Source organism: Terrapene carolina, unplaced genomic scaffold (genome assembly GCF_002925995.2).
Source record: "Terrapene carolina triunguis isolate 2854851 unplaced genomic scaffold, T_m_triunguis-2.0 Scaffold58, whole genome shotgun sequence".
NCBI lineage: Eukaryota > Metazoa > Chordata > Testudines > Emydidae > Terrapene > Terrapene triunguis.
In genome coordinates, this window is record NW_020664409.1 from 101,993,260 (window position 1) to 102,009,897 (window position 16,638).

A 16,638-nucleotide genomic window follows, 5' to 3' on the forward strand; every position below is an offset into this window, starting at 1 on the left:
CCAGTGTGATCTTGACCTGCTTTGGTAAGCATGCTTTGAGTTTATTTGTATTTGGTCATTTTGGCATGCTGACTTTCAAACATTGCCACTAGCCTTCCCCAAATCCCTGATATTTGTGTATGTGTTAGACCGTGGGCCATTTACCTTACCTACAAAGTATATTGCATATATCAAATATTGTTTGAAACATAGTAAAGAATTGTGTGCTAGCCTGCTACATTTTTTTTTTTTTTTACTTGTACATGTTAACCTTGGTTGTCTTGGAATGCATTCAGGCATACTTCCCCTTTAACGGACTTTCTACCAGCCACAGTGTTTTCAAGAGGACATTTAAAATATCCAGGTGTGGCGGTGATGGGGCTAATCTACAATATGTTGATCTGAAGAACTGTGAGGTATTTCCCATGATGCTCTAGCAGACTGTGCCCTCGTAACTGTACTACGTAATAAAGCTGAGTTGATGGTGCTGAGGGAATCTTAAATCAGAATTTCACTGGTTTAGTGGACTTGAAATGAAACCTTGATGTTATTACAATCTAGTTCCTTCTATGTTATAGACCAGGGGTGGCCAACCTGAGCCAGAGAAGGAGCCAGAATTTACCAATGTACATTGTCAAAGAGCCACAGTAATATGTCAGCAGGTCCCCATCGGCTCCCCCACCCCCACTTCCAGAGCCTCCCACCCACCGGCAGCCCTGCTGATCAGCGCCTCCCCACACCTCCCAATCAGCTGTTTCGAGGTGAGCAGAAGACTTGGGGGGGGGGGGAGCGAGGGCACTGCAAGCTCAGGGGAGGGGGTGGGAAGCGGTGGAGTGGGGGCAGGGGTGTGGCAGAGCCAGGGGTTGAGCAGTGAACACCCCCAGGCACATTGGAAAGTTGGCACCTATATCTCCAGCCCCAGAGTCGGTGCCTATACAAGGAGCCGCATATTAACTTCCGAAGCCATAGGTTGGCCACCCCTGCGCTAGACAAAGATTAGAGCTGTGCAAGACTCTGCTGTTTCGCTTGATAAGGTTCGTGTAAACATTTGTTCTGGGTGGGCTCCCCTCTGCCTGAGCTTTGCTTGCAGTTTTAGGTTTAGATTTCAGGCTTCAAGTTACAAAATGATCATCTTAAGGGCCAGGAAATAATTCCTTCCATTTATGTATAGTGCTAACAATAAACTCATGGCTTTATAAATGCAGACACCACAGTCATCAGAGGGGACTGATCCCAAAAGCCCAACCACATGATCTAACAGAGCAACTGTTACCTGTGAACGTGTAGATGCTCCGGCCATCCAATAGAGGGAGATATGATCACACTGTCTATGCCAGTTAGGGGCTGGTCAAATATTTTCAGTTGAAACTGGTTTTTGGTGGAAAATTGGTGTTTTTTTTTTCATGAAACAGGAATTGTTGTGCAGAGTGCTTGCTTTCCAGGGAGAATGTCAACTTTTTTTTTTTAACTAAAACTCACTCTGAAAAGTTTTCATCTGAAAACAACAACCAAAAAAAAAAGGCAGTTTTTTGACTAAAATTCAAAATTTTTTGTAGTAAATTTTGATGATTTTTTTAAATCGTCAAAATTTTCAACTGGAAAATTACACCCCCTTTCCTTCTCTTATTAGAAAAGGCCTCCCAAAGTGTCCAATGTCCACAGGAGATCAGCTTCTACCTGAGATTGGCTACTGTTGGAAGTAGGACACTGGGATTGTGGGATCTGTGACCCTATATTCCTGAGCATACCTGAAGAGAAGACAGCCAGCAGTCCGTGGTGTGGAAGAGCTGACACAAAACTTCTTTGAAGAGACCATTGTCTAAGATGGGGAAACTCTGAACTACTTAAAAGATATCACAGGGGAAGTTCACGTACGTTTTGAAGAAGAAAAAAAAAAAGCGAAAGCAAGTGAAATAAAAAACAATTAAGGAAGGAAAAATGAAAAATGAGCATCAAACTGTTTGGGGACCCTCACTAAGCACAAGTTTTCTTTAAATAAAAATACACAAGCATGGAGGTTGCAGGGGAGCCTGAGAACACTAAGGAATATCAGGCATTGGGAGGCTGTTTGTGAAACTGCTAACCAGACAGTATTTCCAGCTGAGTCTCTGAGACAATAATTGGGCCCTTTTTTTTCCTTTCAGTTACACCAGTGTAAGTCAAAGTAACTCCACTGTCTTCATCAGAGAACACTGATGTTGGGAACATGACTTGGCACTAGACAGTTGCAAGGTAATCAGTATGCCGGTGTTAGCATTGAGAAATTACATAATAGAGATTTCACTATTTTGTGGTGATTAGTAGGCCAAGTTTAAAAAAAAATGTCTGGTTGTTGGAGAGAGAGAGTGACACATTATAAACTCCCATTTACTGTGGTTGGGGTCACATGGCTAGAGACGAATGCAACTTTTGGAAATTTAAGGCTTGATCCAAAGTCCATTGAAGTCAATGGGAATCTTTCCCTTAGCTATTTTTATTGTTCGGTAAAACAAATCTTTTTTTTTTCAGTTCATTTGTCATTAAAAATGTTCAGATTTTGGTTTCTGAACAATATTTTTTTTACTCACGCACTGTGGTAATGGGGAGGGCATATAAGTACCTAAAATAGATGCATTATGGTCCCCCTGAGCATTGCCCATGCCAGAGAACCCCTGAACGGAAAGCCAGTGCCCAAGGCAAGTGAGCAGAAATATGCCCAGCTGCTCCCATATCACTTCCCCAAACTACAAAACATGTCCAAGCCTCTCTGCTGGGCAACCTTCAAAACTACCTGAACTCTGTTGCAGCGCTAGGCCTGAGGCATTGATAGCACACCTGAAAATACAAAGCGATATAACAAAGCTCCAAGAAATTCTGGCTCTCAGACAGGCTCCATGGAAAAATAAGGGAAATGAAATGAAATAGAGAATCGAGGGGAGAGTGGGGCAAAAGCTATGCTGACAGTTTATAATAGGAAGAGGCTTGTTTTATGACAGAGGTAAGGAGTAATACTGTAAATACAAGGCCAGGTTTTCAGGTAGCGGCATTCCCCCTGAGAGGGTAGCAAGCAACCTGCCATCATCATGTAGATTCTTTAATTTTAAGGAAGTAGTAGAGAGAACTCAGATCCTCCTGCTCCTAAAAGCACAGGTGCTTGTCACTTGAGCTGAAAGGAAAATCTCTCTTGGCTATTAGCAGTATAGGAGCTATGTTAAACAGTAGAGCAGCAGCCCTGATTGGACTGTTTTCTTCACTTACATACTAGCTAGCTCAATACCACATGTCTCATTCAGCTATACAGACTATATGTTTTGAAGAATGGGATTGGATTCAGATTTCTTATGGTGGAGTAAGAAAGTATGATTAAAAGACTGATAAAATGAATCCAGGCAAACAGTTGACATTTGCAAGACTAAATGGTATGCTAGAAAGGCCCCTGTTTGCATAAAGGGGCATGGTCAGATTAGAAATGGGGGGAAAGGAAAGTACAGTGAGCACAATGGTTGAACAGGGAATATTTTCCCACCAGCTGAACTAATTTTCATGCTCTTGACTCAAGAGTCAGTATTTCTGCACAAAACCCACCTTTCAGTTTGCTTCCCAAGCTTTCAAAAGAAGGATATGTGTCCCCCCCCACCCCTTTTTCAGTTTAAAGCACAGTGATGCCATTGTAGCCAGATGCTGTGCGGCCATTATAGGCACTTGCACAGTGCTACAGAAAGCACTAGCTGCTCAGATACTTGGCAGCTTGAATGATGGTCATTTAATTTTGTAACGTTCCACCCACAGGTCCGTGGCTCTGAATACCTGGGACCCAATCTAAGTACCACAGTGACAGAAACCGCAAAATAGTGTCCGAACGAATAACATTGGTGGCCTATTTCAAGGAGTGAGTTTTCCCTTGCAGTTGCTCCTGGCTTGCCAGTAGTCTCTGGTCTTATAGAGATGAGACCAGAGACACAGCTTCATCTTTTCACATGACTAGTGATGTGGGGTGCTTCTGTTTTTGCCCCGCTTGTATTTTCAGAAAGTGCTGCCCATAAGCCCTCTGAAAATCAGGCCTCTTCAAAATGGCATCTAGAAGCAGAGAGGGAGGATGGGTCAGTAGTTAGAGCGCTGCCTTAGCACTTGGGAGACCTCAGTTCAAATCTATGCTCCACCACACGTTTCTATGTGACCTTGGATGAGTCAGGACAGGTCTTCACTATGGGGGGGGGGTCCATTTAAGATACGCAAATTTAGCTACGCGAATAGCATAGCTGAATTCGACGTATCACAGCCGACTTACCCCGCTGTAAGGACGGTGGCAAAATTGACCTCTGAGGCTTCCCGTTGACGCCGCTTACTCCCACCTCCGCTGGTGGAGTAAGAGCGTCGATTCGGGGATCGATTGTCACATCCCAACGATACGCGATAATTCGATCCCGGAGAGGTCGATTTCTACCTGCCGATTCAGGCGGGTAGTGTAGACCTAGCCTCATTAAGCCTCAGTTCCTCATCTATAACACGGGGATGCTAATTGTAACAGAGGTGTTGTGATGAAAAATCAATTACAAAGGGTGAGGTGCTCTGATATTAGGGTAACGGGGGCCCTATAAGTAACTTAGATAAAGTACCACATGGAACTAGCAGCCTTAATCATTCCAAACAGGGTGGGTTCAGATCCCCTTCCTCGTTGGCTGAGCATGCATTTTCTGAAGAGGTGAAAACCTAATGCCTCCCAGAGCTCCCACTTGGGTGGTTGACACCCCACCAACAAAGGGCTGTGCCAGCACAGTAATCATAATGAATGTAATCTCATGCACAGCTGCCATCCCAGCAAATTCTCCTCTGTTGGTGGCAGCTGTGCTAGTGAGTTCCTTGGAAGGGCAGTTCTTTAAGAACTTCAGAAGGAAGATCATTCTCTCAGACATCGTTTTATGTGATCTTCTGTGCTCTATTTGCTCCTTTTATTTAAAACAAGAGTATGTATTGGTAAATCACATCAAAATTATAGGAACAGACTGAGTGTCAAAAACACAAGCAGCTATTTGCCACTGTTAAGCCACTGCCTATGTGCAGCTTTTCTTCCCAAAATGTAGTGTAGCTTCAACAATAGTATCCTTCTTTCTCTGTAACTGATTCAAAGATAAAACCTGATCCTTTTTCAAATATAAAAACCTGAGCTCAATGCTTTGTGTCTAATTTTAGTATAGTTTCTTTTTTTTTAAATACAAACATTTCTGCTTATACCAACCTTAATCAGTCTTTAATGTGCTTTAATGGCATCATGGAGTGAGCATAGCAACAGAGAACAGCTGGCCAGACCATGGAAATCTGGGGCTTCATAGGGCTCCAGGCAAATTGTTCATGCAGTTTTAATCCATGTGGGTTTGCACCTAATGAAGTTACACTTTAGGTTTCTAAAATATCAAAGCAGAGTTCAGCTAAAACTGCTGAGTTTCACATCAGAGCTGCTCAAGGCCACAAATTCTGCATGATCCTGTCACTACACCAAAAAACCAGCTTAGTTTTGAGAGAGTTTTGATTAAACTGGCCTGAGTTTCAAGTGTCTACTCCTACAAGCTGAATCAGAGGAATAGTTCAGGAGAGGGGTCTGACTGAAATCAGCTCACATGAGGAAGAACTACTCATGCAAAGGTTGAAGATTCAGGCCCCACATTTCCAGTCACCCAGATCAAGCTAGTTTAATGTGGTTTCAGCTTTTTGGGGGGAATATGTTGAAGAACTCCAGAGACAGCCTTTGCACCACTTATTCCACACTCAACATAAGAACAGCCACTGCATCAGTCCAATGGTCCATCTAGCCCAGTATCCTGTCTTCTGACATTGACCAATGCCCGGTGCCCTAGGGGGGATTAATAGAACAGGTAATCATCAATTGATCCATTCCCTGTCTCCCAGTCCCAGCTTCTGGGAAACAGAGACTAGGGACACCATCCCTGCCCATCCTGGCTAGTAGCCATTGATGGACCTATCCTCCATGAACTTATCTAGCTCTTTTTTGAACCCTGTTATAGTCTTGGCCTTTACAACATCCTCTGGCAAAGAGTTCCACAGGTTGACTGTGCGTTGTGTGAAGAAATACTTCCTTTTGTTTGTTTTAAACCTACTGCCTACTCCTGCCTGTTGTCATCAAACCTCAGTTTTCAGAAGGTACACTACCCATGCACATGCCACTCACAAATGCACATATAGCCAGGTGACTGCATAGACAAATTAATAATCCTTTGTGTGACTATGGTGACTTGTTCAGTTTCCCATTTGGGGTGCACATCAGCAGGCTATGTAACACAATTACCTGGTGCACATATAGTAGTTTTATTGGGGGAGGGGGGGGCAAGAACAGATGCCCGGTGTGACGTTGCACTCCAGAATGCTTTATGGGAATATGCTTATGAATGTATATATGACATAACTGGAATATGTTTTATGCTACATATGCCATGTAACATATCTATGTAAAGGTTATGATCTACTGAATATATTCATCCTATTTGTATGCATGTGTCATTGCTGTATTCGAAGTTATGAATATTGCCTGTATACTTGTTTGATTTTAAGTAGCCTTAGTAAGGCATTTGGTCAGCTTCTTTAGAGAGGAATGTGGAAGTTAAGTGCCCAGTCAAGAAACACTTAACGGACAATGGCTCTTGGAAGGCTCCAATCCACATAAGAAGTCTACCTGAGGATGTTCAAGGTAGCATGCGAACCATGGCTGCTACCTGTAAGTTCTGAGTCATGCATGGACTTGTAGCCCACGAAAGCTTATGCTCTAATAAATTTGTTAGTCTCTAAGGTGCCACAAGTACTCCTGTTCTTTTTGCGGATACAGACTAACACGGCTGCTACTCTGAAACCTGTCATTATGCATGGACATGTGACTCCAAATCTCAATTTTGTAGCTGGATTCTACACAGGGGGAGGAAGGGATGTCCACCCACAAGAGAAAGTCTATTTAAACCCCTGAGAGACCCCCCTCCATTTTGTCTTCAGCTGGCTCAAGAAATAGCCTCTCCACCCAAAGGATACCTGAAAGAAACTGGGACAAAGGACAGTAACTACAGGGGGTGTGAGTGATTGCTGGATCCAGACTAGAAGGAGACTAGTCTGTAAAAAGAAGCTTATTGGAACACCTCTGAGGGTGCGGTTTTATCTGTATTCAGTTTTCTTACTGTATTAGGCATAGACTTGCGTGTTTCTATTTTATTTTGCTTGGTAATTCACTTTGTTCTGTCTGTTACTACTTGAAACCACTTAAATCCTACTTTCTGTATTTAATAAAATCACTTTTTACTTATTATTTAACCCAGAGTATGTATTAATACCTGGGGGAGGGGGGCAAACAGCTGTGCATAGCTCTCTATCAGTGTTATAGAGGGTGAACAATTTATGAGCTTTATACAGGGTAAAGGGGATTTATTTGGGGTTTGGACCCCATTGGGAGTTGGGCATCTGAGTGTTAGAGACAGGAACACTTCTTACGCTGCTTTCACTTCAGCCTGCAGTTTGTGGGACATGGTTCAGACCTGGGTCTGTGTTTGTAGACGGCAAGCATGTCTGGCACAACCAGGCAGGGTTCTGGAGTCCCAAGCTGGAGGGAAGGCAGGGGCAGGAGTAGTCTTGGCACATCAATTGGCAGTCCCAAGGGGGTTTCTGTGATCCAACCCATCACACCTGGCCGTTTCAGAGTCTGGCCTTGTATGGATGTGCATTCTTCCGCAACATGCATCAGCAATAAAACTCAATCTTGCCACTTCCCTGGGTGGCCCATTCTGATCCCCATTCTAATGAGCGCTTTCCCCAACACTGCAGTGTTGTTTCTCTTCCCATTTTGCTTTTCTACCTTTCTCTTTTTTTTCTTTAAATTAAGAGGCATGATAAATGCTCCAACACTTAGGCCATAGCATTTCACCCAGTAATTCCTGAGTCAAACTCAATGACTTCTGGTTGAACTACAGCATCTCTTTTAGAATTATCGGGTGAAATTCTATGGCCTGTGTTATTCAGGACATCAGACTCAATGATCATAATGGTCCCTTTTAGCCTTTCAGTCTAATAATTTTTCTTGTCCTTTATGTATTGTATTTTTTTTTCCTTCTCCCATCTTCCCGGCCTCCCTCTCCTATCGACCCTGGCACACCACAGATTTATTCAGCTCTTATTATTACTGTCCTTAGCCTCTCCCTCTGCTCTGAATTAGCATGGTGGGTGGCACCTTTCCCCATTTATCTAGGTGGGAGACAGGCAAGAATGGCACCATACAATTGTAACATACGAGGAGTAAATGGAAAAAAGGGGGAAAGTGGCAAAAATCAAAGCCTGTAATTTTAGTTTGACTACTCATTAGCAAAGCCATTTGAAAAGCAGAGCTGACAGAAACATGTAATTCTCTGTCTCTGTCTTCCTCCCGTTACTGATGAGGCTGTTGATTCATTGGGCTTTTTCTTCCTCTCTCTCAACTCCTGTCATGTGAGCTCCAGCTCATCACAGCCTTTGGGCGTGAAGAGGTTTCCTTGGCAAGTGCAGAGCTCAGACGCTGAAATTAGGAATTTAACTGGGTAGGTACGGCATCTGTATAGGGCTTTTCTGTGGCAACCAGTTTCTGCTGGGCATAGAAGACCACAAATGAGCCTCTTGTGGCTCCCTGATTCAGCAGAGGCACATTGGACAATTGTTTTCTAGAGCTGCCTGCACCTTTTATTTTAAGACGCTTCAAGCTCCCTTTCCCCCCCCGCTTCTGCACTTTCCCTATGAAAGACCTGATTCTGCCAGGTGCTGTCCTGTGTGGTGCTGAGTGTCCTCATTTCCCACTGGCTTTACTAAGAGCTGGTGGAGCTCAGTACACCACAGCATGGGACCCTAATTGAAGCTGTGATGTGGGAGGTGTGATAGTGCAGTGTTAATTGAAAGCCTGGGTGTAGTGATCAGCACAAAAGGACAGGACATCATAGCTGTTTCCTTGTAAATATTAGTTTCATTTTGGGGTTTTATTGCCAATAAACTAAGAGCCAAATCTGGCTTGCCTTGCTCACCGAAGTACTCCCAATGATCGCTAACGATTAACTCATATGAGTAACCCAAGCAGAAGTTGGCCCTCATGTTCTACAACACTTGAAAATACCAATCCCAAATGGGGGCAAGGAATCCATCCCCCTACTCTGGTTCCTATAGGTCCTTCTGGAGACACATGGGCCCATAAACAGCCTACCAGGGGATGGGGGAGAATTGCTGCCATAGGTGCCCCCACATTGTCCCCGCAGTTCAGCTCTTAAGACCACCTGTTACCCACTCTACTCTTTTTGGACTGCACCTTCTGGGCTGTGGATCCCGGAGGATGAGCACACAATCTGATCCTATGTCTTTATCATTGTGAAATAAAGCCAGATTTCATTTCATTACTGGGCCTTCACATTCTAGTACTGGCAAGTGTGTGAGGGTTACTTCTATACCAGAGACCAAGAGCTGTTTTAGTCCCATACATCTAGGGACATTTAACCTCCCCTCCACTTTCTGTCAGCTGACACTCAGACAAATGGCCACATGGATGACTCATGCCTCACTCCCACAGCAGGCTCTTCTGTTGCATTTCATGTTGGTTTTACCCTCCAAGCAGACTTCCTCTGCTCTGTGGATGAAGAGCCTGCTCCCACAGACTCCTTTGTTTCAGCTCCAGATTGACTGTTGTGCTGATTTTCAGTTAACTGGGTCACCACGGATGAGGTCACTGAGACCACATAAACTGAGACCAACACCCATCAACTCCTTTGGCTTCCATCAAACAAATCGTGTCAGGAGACAATCTCCATTTAGCAGTAGAGGTACCCTGGACTATCTATTCCTTCAGGGGAGGTCATCTTTATATGGTAGGAGAGCCTCTTCCTCAGTAGAATTCCATCTCCTATCTAGATAGTCATAGCTTTCCCATACCTTCCTCCACAGCTATCCCATCAATGGAAAGGCTTTCCACAATGTTTGGGCAATCTTTTCTGAGTGAATAACCAGTAAGTCTGAGATGGATACTGCTGAAAGTTCCCTAATGACTCCTTACCCCTCGGCTTCCCAGTGGAGGAGGGGCTAGTGGTAACCTCCCACACTTCAAAGTGATAGGACACCAGCTGTCCTCAGAGTTTCTTGAAGGAGCTAGCTATTTGTTTAGGCAGACCGTGCCCCTGTCCAGTGCAGGTGATGGGAGTGGGCTCAGTATAACGGAGAGCCTGCCTTCTCTGCATTTATCCTCCTGTCCATCATGTTCTACAAATGTTCCCATGTTAGATCACTATTAAATACAGCTCCAAGGGGAAGGACTACTCATGAAAGCAATCTCATCGTCTTCAATGGGACTACTCATAGGGATAAGCGCTCCTCAAATGTGACTGAGGGTTCCAAAATACTGTATGGCCTCTGTAATGGAGGAAGTCAAAAGGCATGATCACAGTGGCACCTCCTGGCATTACAATCTATGAATCTATGACAATCAAACCAAATAGAACTATTAGCAGAGTGAGTTACTAATCAATGTGAGCTCTTGTGGCAGAATTTAGCCTCTACATTATATAGCATCAAGCACAGTATAAAAAGGGCAAGTTGGTCATAAAACCGAAGATTCAGAATGGCACATCGTTCAAAGATGAAGATAGTAGCTCCAAACAATCGTGCAATTTAATCCAAAAGCTTTGCTGGAAATCATTCCCTAAGTGTTGCTTCTAGCACTGTGCTAAAAACCATCTACTTTGTCAAACACTTATAAGAGGTAATTAGAGTTTAAATTAATGGCTTATCATTGTTCTATAACACTCACAAAAATGATCATTCCTTTCTCTGTGTCATAATTGCCCAATTATATATCTTTAGAAGCTTCAGCTGTCTGAGGTGAAGTGGAATGTATATGAAATATATGCAGTAGCCACCTCCCTCCCTTTAGCTTCCAGTTTCAATTACGATTTTGGTGCTTTATATTCATTTTAATTTTCATAAAAGAGTAAGAGTTTAAGGCCAAAAAGGATCACCAGATCATCTAGTGTGACGTCCTGCATATTAAAGGCCACCAACATACCTAGTATCTGCATGTTAAACCCAACAACTTGAATAGCTGCTTTAACTATATTCATTTTAAGTATCTAGACAGTTGGCTGAAGCATCACAATGCCACCATCCCCCAGGAAACATGGTCTTCACATGCGTGTTAGCCAGGTGCTGTTTAAGTATGCAAGGAACAATCCCTGCTTCAACATTTGGTGGCTCTATTGTGGACATTTTCAATCAGGGCCTAGTCTCAGCTTCAACATGGATTTCAATCCCAACCACCATTGCAGACCAGAGCAGAATAACACTTAGTGAATCCGAAGTATTTTTTTTTTAATTTTTAGAACTGGAAGGGACCTTGAAAGGTCATCGAGTCCAGTCCCCTGTTTTCACAGCAGGACCAAGTACCATCCCTGACAGATTTTTGCCCCAGATCCCTAAATGGCTCCCTTAAGGATTGAACTCATAACTCTGGGTTTAACAGACCAATGCTCAAACCACTGAACTACCCCTCCCCCATCTTCCCAAACAGTGTGTCTGCCTCAGTGTTTGCACATGAGAAATGTTGCCACCTATCAGGGGTCATGGGGGTGAACAGTGTAGTCAGATGGTGAAATGCCTTTTCATTCAAAAATACTTTAACTAGGAAAGCTACTGCAGAGGCCTTTGACCCTGATTATTGTTCTGGGACCAACAAATTGCATATTGCTGACATCACAAACATAAAGGTTTATGGGATTATCCAATGATTGTGGCAGGAGATTCTGCCATCTCAGTAGATCCTAGTCTGGTATACTTGTTATGTCAGTGACTTCAGGCAAGGGAGCCACTGTAACTTAGCTTACAAGGATTTCATGATGATCACCAGCAGCAACAGCTGTTTCTCTGTTGCACTTGGAAGGTGACCTAGATAGGAACACGCACACTGATTCCCCCCGGCGGTAAGGCATTGGCAATAATTGCTTGCATCATTTTTGTGACTGCAACAATTTTTTGTGTGTGGCTGTAACCGTGCCTCTGTGGGTCACAACTGAGAATACCCAATTCAGGACAAACTGCTGAGAAATAGGGCAGACACACCTCAAAGTTGGTGGCTATTCTCTCATAAAATATACCAATCCAGCAACAAAAGTAAACTTCTGTTTCACCACAGTGGCTAACAAGAAGTCAGAAAAGCAGTCTCCTTAGGCATTCCAATCCTGGATTCAACACCCAGAAACTAGACTTAAAGATGAATGGTTATTTAAAACCAATTTCATCAAACAAAAGGGTTCTTCTGAGCCCAAAGGACCAGCCACATACCCAGATCAATACATAACTCAGATCTTACCCAATAATCACACTGTTGCCAATCCTTTAGTATCTAAAATCTAAAGGTTCATTTATAAAAAGAAAGAAATAAAGGGGAGAGTTAAAATTGATTAAAGAACAAATACGTACAGTAAACGCAAAGTTCTTGGATCAGGCTTGTAGCAGTGATGGAATAAACTACTGGCTTGTTAAGTTTCATTGGAAGGTCCTCAGTCCCTTGGTTAGAATGTTCCCATTAGTATAAGTTCATAGTCCAGAGGTTTGAGCAGGAAAGAGGCAAAATGGAGATGTTTTTAGGGCCTTTTATAGCTTCTGCCAATTGAAGGGAAACCCATTGTTCTCACTGTGGAAAATTACAGGTAACAAGATGCTGTTTTGAGTCACATGGGCAAGTCACATGTCCATGCATGATTTCACTTAGTCATAGCAAAGTCCATCACAGGAAAGTCCATTAGATGTAGATAGGCATCTTCCATGCTCCATTGTGAGTTAAGTCTTCCTTAATAAGCCATTTAACTCGAATAGTCCCTTCAAGATGTGCAGGCTAATTACCTTGTTGTTGTTACCACATGAGCAAACATTTGAAATACAGGCACATAGTTAATATTCATAACTTCAGATAAAAATGATACATGCATACAAATAACATAATTGTATTCAGCAAATCATAACCTTTCCATAGACACCTTACTTTGCATATTTTGTACAAGATTTGTTGAAATTATATAACAGTGGTAGCAAGAATGATCTACATGGTCATAATTTATCAGATAATGTCACAGTGGCACACTCATGTAACTGTTCTGTCATATGGTTGTGGACTTATCATGCCATAATGGCTCTTAGAGAGGTATCACCAAAGTATCATGCCATGACACTTGCTGACTCATTGATAATGTCTCCTGTGTGATAACCCTAATCATGCTTTCCCTTCTTTTCTATATGACAATATTACATGCAGGTGCAGGATGAGAGATCAAAGTAAGTTCTCCTCAAGAATTTGAGAACATTTGTATCAGGAGCTTTTGGATACATCAACACATGTGGTTTATATTTATTTGCAATGATCATATCTTTCCTTGTTGACTACGATTGCATGTGGCATGATGAATTTAGTATCACATCCAAGACTTATACCTCTCCATCTTTGGACAAACATATACAGGGTAAATGCGATATCAATGACAGAAGACTCACCACATTATGGGATTTTCTTGGGGTGTATATCGGAGTTTAACCTCAGAGCTCTCCGTGCATTTGGGCTCCTTGAAGCCTTTTGAAATATCCCAGATACCATTGCTTCAGGAAGCAGTACTGGGAAATGAGAGATAAGCACCCAGAGGGCAATTCAGCTGAAATGGTGTAGTACAACTGACCTGCACCCAAAACAGCATGGCCATTTGGTACTTAGACTGATGCTATCCCACCAGGTCAGTTCCTAATACTTCAGTTTTCCAGTGCATACAAGGTGACTGAGCACTGCATGCCAAACCAGAGCTTACCATGATGAACATGTGATGCTGGTAGACCAAGTGCCAGCTCATGCCAACGTTCCTAGACCTCAAGTGAGCACTACTGAATGCATAGCTGGAAAGGAGTCCGACTCACCTATATGTTAGTATTACTAAAATTAGGTATTAGACTCGTAACCATGTATTTAGTGTGTTTAGACTTTATGAAATGCTTGTAAATTGTTGCATTCATTAATCCTACTTATAATAGCTGTTATCAATTCTATAAGGTAATACTTGTGCTTGTTCTGTAACTATAAAAGTGTTTGCTCTGAAACTGTAATTCCAGTCAGGAAAGAAAAGTCACCAACCATGAAATACAGGTTTTCATTCAGGAGGAGGGGTTATCTCTGGCCCATCAGGAAGGCTTATTGAATCCAAATGGGCCACTGGAAGTCATCAAAGAACACAGACTTTGTTGATTGCTCCCAGTACACCCGTGAAGAGGGAGACATGTAGAAGCCCTCAACTTGGACTCTAGGGAGATGGGGATGAAAATCCCTAACCAGAAGATAGTAGGGTCTTTTTATGCGGTTTGGACTCTAAGGGGAAAAGATTCCTAAACATAAGCAACAGATCTCTAAGATTAGCCTGAGCTAGCCCTAAACGATTTATGGAGATGACCTATTTAAGCAGCTCTATCACTATCTGAAACCTAACATGGCAATTCACTTGTGTGTGTATGTTTTCCAGTTTTAACCTTGTAAATAACTCATTTCTTTCTATTAGATAATAAGCCCTTAGTTGGATTGGCTACAAGCGTTGTCTTTGGTGCAAGATCTAAGGTGCAAATTGACCTGGGGTAAGTGACTGGTCCTTTGGGACTGGGAGTAACCTGAATATTTTGTGGCTCTTCAGTGGAAAGTGGCTATCACAGCGTAAAGTTTGCCTGCGTAGCAAGATAGACCAGAATGCCCAAAGGGACTGTCTGTGACTACATGTTAAGACTGTATAGTGTCTGAGGAGTTTTCACCAACCAAGTAACAAGTGTAATCTCAGTGTAGAACTCATAACCAGTTTGGGGTTTATGTCCTGCTTCTTAACAGTCTTCCCTGCGGTTGATAGACTCATGAGCCACTCCACACAGCATGACAAACCCCATAGTGCCTCCTTTCTGGGATGCTTCTTGGGAACCTCCTTCTGCCCATATATGGTGTGTCTATTCTTGCCCTGGCTCTTGTGGTCTCATCCTGCCTGGCCCAGTTGAGTGGTCTGATTTTATGCAAACAGCACCTCCTCTGCTACAATTTGGAGTGTGGATTTGGTCTTTTTACAGTGTTATTAGCTACATCTCTTTCTCTCTCACTCGTTCATCTTCTCTAATTTCAAATAAAGGTTTTCTTCCTGCAGTTCATTGATCTAGTTGTCACTCCTTGTACTGTGGCTTCCATTATACATTTTAACAGTTTGTCTCTCTGCTAAAGATAGGTGTTCTAATAGTGAATATAATTAGAGATATTCCACGCAACTGTATATAAATGAGACTCCAAAGGGTTTTTAAAACTCCTACATTTCTTATTGATGGATTAGTACTATGATCTGTTTTTAAATTGAGCTCTTCTCTTCTGCTGTGTTGTTCACGGTTCACATTTCTTCTCCCCCCTTGGCTTTGTTACTGGCTCTGCCCAGCATTTCGCTTAAACTGGGAGAGTTGGCAAGTGGCTGCCTTGGCAACTGAAAGCAAATTAACTTTTTGGTTAGCCTACAAGGCATATTTATTCTGGGGCTTTCAACTTTAAATGAAAGCACGGATCATTTAAAATGTGGTTCTTGGAAATATCAGGATGAACAGCTGGTTCATGATCATCCCTTTAAATCTCTGAGTTCTGGAGCTCCAGTCATAGGCATCTTTAAATACCATTTCGGGATGAAGTAGCCTCCAAGTCCAGTCACATGTTAAGCTGATCTAAAATGCTGGAGGTTTCAAATTAGCTGGCAGATTTGGGGATCAGTGGCACAAATTTTTGATTTTTCCATGGAGATTCGGCTTGACCTCTTGGACCTTTTTTTTCTCTCAATGGATCACACACAACTCTCTGATGCCCTGATATGTATTTATATACTGGGGGGATGGGAATGTTATAACTATTGGTAGCGAGCAAGATTCCCCATGTGGAAGATGAAGGAATATCTCTGAGACAATAAAACATTTATTGAAGAGCAGAACTGATGTGGTGGAGAATTGGATGATGATCGGATAATTGTATACCTCATTGAGTACTGAGTTAAAACCTTTGATTATGATCTTGACGGACTTCCATGCAAGTGACCCAGCCTACCTGAGACCTCCTTAAACCTCCACAATTATGCCTGCTCACCACATTCCATGGGAACAACAGAACTCCTCAATCAAAAGAAAGAAACTAGTTGATGATGGAGTCTGAGTCTTTCAATAGCTGGCCCATGACTGTGGAACTCATTCCTGGAAGGAATGAAGATGTTTATGAATTAAACTTACTTTCAGAACAAAATGGAAGAGAGACTTGTTCAGTAAAGCTTCCCACAATAATTATACACAAAATACTGAAACAAAAAATTAAAAAAGAAAACCAAAATAAACAAGCCATTGTCATATAGGGGGCAGGAAAGAGAGTTTTTATTGTGTTTTCTTTAGAATTTGTAAGGTGTTCCAAGAACACAGTCATAAGTGCAGTCTACCTGGATCTCAACCTGCATCTATAAATGATTGGCCAAAATAGGACTTTAAAAATTGCTGTAGTTCCCACTGTTGGGAATTTATGAACAGGGGGAGAGGTGGTTTGCCTGATCTTTAATAGAATGGGGAGGTGTCATAACTATGAAGGGAAGGGTAACAGCTCTCTGTGTACAGAGA